This window comes from Siniperca chuatsi, linkage group LG10 (assembly GCF_020085105.1).
Source record: "Siniperca chuatsi isolate FFG_IHB_CAS linkage group LG10, ASM2008510v1, whole genome shotgun sequence".
Taxonomy (NCBI): Eukaryota; Metazoa; Chordata; class Actinopteri; order Centrarchiformes; family Sinipercidae; genus Siniperca; species Siniperca chuatsi.
Window position 1 is genome coordinate 21,891,255 of NC_058051.1, and position 6,117 is coordinate 21,897,371.

A 6,117-nucleotide genomic window follows, 5' to 3' on the forward strand; every position below is an offset into this window, starting at 1 on the left:
AAAGGCAAGACATAACCAAAAACCTCAAAACAAATATGCAAACTTGTCATGTGATTGAGGTGTAAAATCTCCAACTGCTTCACTAACAGTGAATAAGAGCAAAGTGTGGACTTACAGCAACAGTTGTTACTAATATATTTAACAGTATGAGCCAAATATGCCAAAAATGTTTCATCTTCCCTTATGCAGTAAGTGCACTTTCCTCACTAAAATTAATTCTATGGCTCTTGACTTTATACCTCAATGACAAAACAGGCCTAAATCAATGGGTCCTTTGTCTTATCATGTTCACAAAAATGGTTTAGCATACCCTTGGCAATAAAAATAATATTTATGAGTTCTGGGATTGAGTGGATGAAGCTGTTATTGGTACAATAGTTACAAAATTCTGCTGTCATTATTCACTTGCTGGTGTGACATTTATGGATATGAGATATTTCAAAGTGATCGACTGTGCAGTATGAAGGCCTTTTGAGCTCCTTGGCAATAGTATTACATTAAAGCAATGCTACAGTACAGCATACATTGGCTCAAAATCAAGTTTCCTTATGAAACAATGTGGGCACTCTTTTCCTTCTATATCTCAGCTGTCCACATTTTTGTTAGTGGCTTTTCAAGCAGATGTCAAAACCTCCTCCCTGTGTTGGGACTGTTCATAGTCTGAAACAATTGTCTGTGATTCATCATTATACTCAGCAGGTCTCTGGTCAGCGGAGAAAGCAGCTCTTGTGTGTTGTACCTGAGGTGCACAGCAGAGTGTCTCCACAGGAGGGCACTGCCGTGCCACCTTAGAACCAAATACGTGTATGTCTGCCAGTCATGTGTCATGTGTCATAATAGCTTGTATGACCTGGATGCATACAGGTACATTGCATATCTTTTAACATCATATACTAGAACTTGGAAAATGACCAATTAAAACATTCATTTCTTTTGAAACGCATATTAACATGTTACTTTTGTTTCTAAGGAGACCAGCTGTTGTATGATTTTATGCAACCACTGACTTCCTGACTTCTGCTGCATGGATGATGTGAGGATCTCATACACAAAACACACACACACACACACACACACACAGATGGACATCTCCGTTAAGGATCACACTAAAGCACTTTCTGGTTTTCCTTCAGATTTGGTGGATTTGAGGCTTAGAAAGTTGTTTGTTCTGTTCCCTCTGCAGACAAGGTATCTTGTGCAACCGTTGTCTTCGTTGTCTTGAAATCCAGGCATAGGCAGACTTCTAAGTCTTCTCCAATATGAGTTGTCAGGCTATATTTGCTTATGTTACTCTGGGACACCAAATTCAATTCCACTGTCCTGTTTGATTTTGCATAATGAGAGGCTGCTGACTGCTCACAGGATAATGTCTTTGAGTGACAGCTATGAAGATGAGTGAATAAATTTCACGTATTTTGATATATTCTAGAAGTGCAGTATACACTCTTAAAAAGGTGGCCAACGAGACTTCACTGAGCCCAGATACCACTTGCATAGTCTTGCATGTGGTTTAAACATAGCAGACATTAGATTAGAAATGAGTTTCATACATTTTTAGGAAGTGAACATTACTTTCCTGCTATGAAAAGATAATGAGCCAATAAGAAGAATTAGACCTGTTTGTCACATGAAAATGTTTGCTAATAGTTCAATACTGACAGCCCATGTTAAGAAAAATATACGTATGTCAGGACCTACAGAAATAAGTGATGCTGCAAAGTGCAACACAGGTGAAAGTGAAACTCTTGAGCCATTGATTATTATTAATGTAATGGAACTTAAAGTTGGTTTTGTGTGTAGAAGTACCTGACATAACCTTTTCCCATCCCATCGCATCCACTTCTACAGCTATGCTAGCGGCTCTGTACTTAGGCACAGTGGTGCTTAAAGCTGAATGCTAACATCCACATGCTAACATGCTCACAATGACAATGCTAACATGCGGATGTTTAGCAGGTATAATGTTTACCATGTTCACCATCTTGGTCAGGTGTGTTAGCATGCTAACATTTGGTAATTAGCAACAAACACAAAATAAAACTGAGGCTGATGGGAATTACATTTTTTGCAGATATTTGGTCATAAACCAAAGTATTGGATTTATAATGAGGAGAAAATATTTATAATGGCACTACATGAGAAGTCATGGTATCACCTAAGTGATTACAGTTCATCCTGAGGGGGACATGGATGTATGTAGGCTATCAAGTTTTTATGGCAATCCATGCCATTGTTCTCAATTGTTGAGATATTTTACTTTAAACCACTAACGTGAACTTGCTGCTGGCGCTAAAGGAAAAGTCAGGGGATCACCAACGTCATTAGGAAACATCCTTTGGGGACCATGAATGTCAGTACAAAATATCATGGCAATCAATACAATAACTGATGAGATATTTCAGTCTGGACATAAGTGGTGGACAGACGGACAAACTGAATATAAGAACGACATTGCCATCCCTAGAGCCACGCTGCTACCGTGGCTAAAAATCTCTCGTGAAATAATTAGTGTTGTTCATGTAGAAGCCCAGTGCTTATTATTACCAATTCTAGAAAATAAATACAAACCACACAGACCAATTATTGGTGTGTATTAACAAGGCTTTTGCCATCAGACCACATCATCATCATGAACAGTTTATAGGTGACAATGTTTTCTTTATTTCCCTCCCTGTGTATTTACAGAACATAATACAAAATAATACCCCAAACCCAAGTCCTCTCTTACATGTGGTTTTCCACTGTTAAACTGTTGGTTGTCAACCTCACCATGGTAATCAGTGCTGATGGATAAATATCCCCAACAGCAACAGTCCAGATAAAAAACATGATTACCTGTTTAGCAGAAACTCAGAATGACTTTCAGGTCCAATGCCAGTGTTTGTTTTTGTCTCTGACATTTCTCTGTGGGAGGATCTCAGGAGGCATACTGGAGGTTTTGGCCTTACAACTGTCAGCCGCTCTGTATTTTGAACTCTGCTCCCATCACTAGAGGAGATGGTGCTGGTTGAGTCTTGACAGTTAGAAGTTGTGGATGGAGCTCATGCTCATGAGAGGATTGTTTTTATGGCCTGCAAATAAAACATTAAGTTTAAAACAAATGTCAATGCCAAAAATAATCCAGAACGGAAATTAATAGATTAGAAATTAAACCCTGTACTAAATGTCTTGACCAGATGAGAAGATAGCAGTCTTCCTACTGTTTGTACTGTACTACTTTGATTTTCTTACAGCAGCATCCAACAGCGCCCTCAATTGCAAAATGTCCTCTCAGCTGCACCTTTGACATTTAGAAACTCAGCACACATTTGGAGCACTATACTGAAGCACTGAACAGTGAACTGAACCCAACTCAACTCATCAGAGTTGATAGCAGATAAATACAATGTAAACACATTGATGTACTTTTGATGAAATGCAATGATTTTAATGTTTCTGGTGCAAAACAAGGGAAACAATGTTTCTTTCAATTTTCACACAATTAGCATTTATTTTAACAAATCGTGCTCACTTCATAAAAGTTGTAAATGGCGCAATAATTAATTAATAAATGGACTTTAGACAGGATGTTCTCTCCATCCTCACAATGGCACTTGTACATCACCTTAAAATTTTAATTATAATCTGTAAATACTTTATTTGTAGATTAGTTTTGTCCATTGATAGAATATAACATTTGGCAGAATATATAGTAAAGACAGACAGACAGTAAAATGTTACTGCATATGCACACTAAAAAAACTGCCTGACAAAAAAAAAGCCTGGAAATACCTAAAATTGAATTTGGATGTTGAAGCGTTGAAAATGAACAGATAGATGTCAAGATTATATATTATCCCAGTGAATCAGAAATGCCAGTTTGATTTCCAAGTTAATAAATCAGTAGAGAAAAGTGTCTTGACATTCTGTAGCTGTCAGATCTGAAAGGTTTGGTTTAGGATTATAATGAGAAACATTCAAGCTTTTAAATACTTGCACAGTTTGCTACTTTTTACCCAGCAATGCTCTGTATGTGTGTGTGTGTCTGTGTGTGTGTGTGTGTGTGTGTGTGTGTGTGTGTGTGTGTGTGTGTGTGCGTGAGAAAGAGATTGTGAGAGAAACACAATGTGCTTTTTGGAGGCAAATTTATTTTGAAGTTGTTCCACAATCTCAAATAGATCTTGGAAAACAGAGAGAAAGGCAAAAACCATAGTTAACAACTCTAGTGGTGTATCTGCAATGTTTTAAGCACATTTCAACAAATCACTGTTCACTGTGTATATTAAAGCACTACAATAATAGTAAAGATTAGTAAAAAATTACAGTGTTAACAGCCGTTATGATTTTCTTGTGACAAAAATAACAGTTTGGGGTTTTTTAGGTCATGCTACCTCAGGTTGGAAACAACTGGTTATTTCCATATATGATTGACTGCTTGGAGTGGGTTTACTGGCTTATAAATGCTGGACTGACAATTACACAGTGACTTGGCAGCCATGCAGGAGGCCAAATCAAATTTTTCTCTAAAAGGTCAGGCTAAGCCCATGCTGTAGAGGAAACTTCATGGCATTAAATCAATCCGGGGCTAGACAACCTCTCATCGCTAACAATAACATTACAATTCTGAGTGATCACCATGATCCCATAATGCATTTTTCTTGTGTATTGGACATTACTCCACTCAGCGAGGCAGGCATGGTTATCCAGTGGTTTCTTTAACATGTCAGTGGTATTGGACATATGATGCTGCTTTCTCACAGCCCTGGTCACATTTATAAGGAATACACTACATGAGACAGCATTTCCAACCTGCTGTGACAACGACAAAGAGTCAAATGATCACTCAGAAATAGTTATGTTGGCAGCACCGACTTTGTCCTCTGTGAAATGATTGTGCCACAAGTAACATCCTGTATCATCACAGACCCAAGTGTTCCTGCTAGTGTTTTCTGTATTTTCACCATGCTTTATATGTTGGATAAGAATTTCCATTACTCAGCTCATTCTGGAAGCAAGGGGACGGGAGAGAGGAGGTCCCTAAGGGCCGAGAAACAACCTCCGCCTGCATCCTCTGCGCATAATTGAACAAATTAGCTATGAACAGCTGTTACCTGTTAAAATGACCCGCTTTCATTTTATCGCCATGGGCAAGAGGTCTGATAGCATCTGCACGCTACAGCTGTCAGCCATTCTGATTAGCTTTCCGATTCCTGCTTTCAGTATATCACGACAAACATAATTACCTCAACATCTCTTTTTATGGATTCTACAAATCGCCAGGCGCACAGAGCATGCCAAGTGTCCATCAATTACAGCCTTGGTCTGCTGGTAGCCTGTCCACTTGGATGCTTGGACTTTTCCAAACCAGTTTCCTTTAAGAGAAAAAAGGTCTTTAATGTTGCTGTAAGTGAAAGCTTAAAATTAAGATTATAGAGTGTGATCATTGTAGAAGTACATGAACCTCATGGCCTGACCGCACAGCCTCCCTGCTAGATCTCATCAATGGTTCAACCTCCTGCAAACCCCTGTGAAGCACAGAGAGAACACTTGCTGTGAAATAGTCTTTTTACTAATCAAGCAGAGTGAGTTCAACAATGGAGACTTGGTCAATAATGGCCATTTATAAAGTTTTGGCATTCATTGCATTGAAGTTAAGTGGCTGTAAAAGAATAGTTAGAATCATAAGTGTAGCCTACAGGTAATTGCCTTAAAGTGACTGTAGAGAACCGACCTGGTGAGGGATTTTAAACATAAGTGCACCGTGAGGGCAGACATTTCTATCCATTATCTGAAAGAACAAAATAAAGGAAATAAAGAAAGAACTTTCAAGTGTCCTGCTAAGGTCATAGTTCAGCTGAAGTTCTGATGAAATAAAGAGTTGCTATTTAAAGCATTGTACAGTATATGTCATCTTGGAGAAAAGAAAATCACAAAACTTAAAGCTGCAATGATTAATATTTTTATGTTCTTAATGGATCAAATGACAGTGTGTGATGGCGGCGACTGCTGCCACACTACTGATATAGATGTCGGTAACACTTATGCACTCACCTTAGTCTTTATAGCTTGCACTTAATAGCTCATCTTTCCTCATTTAGTATATTGACCCTATGCACATTACATTCACATTGTACATAC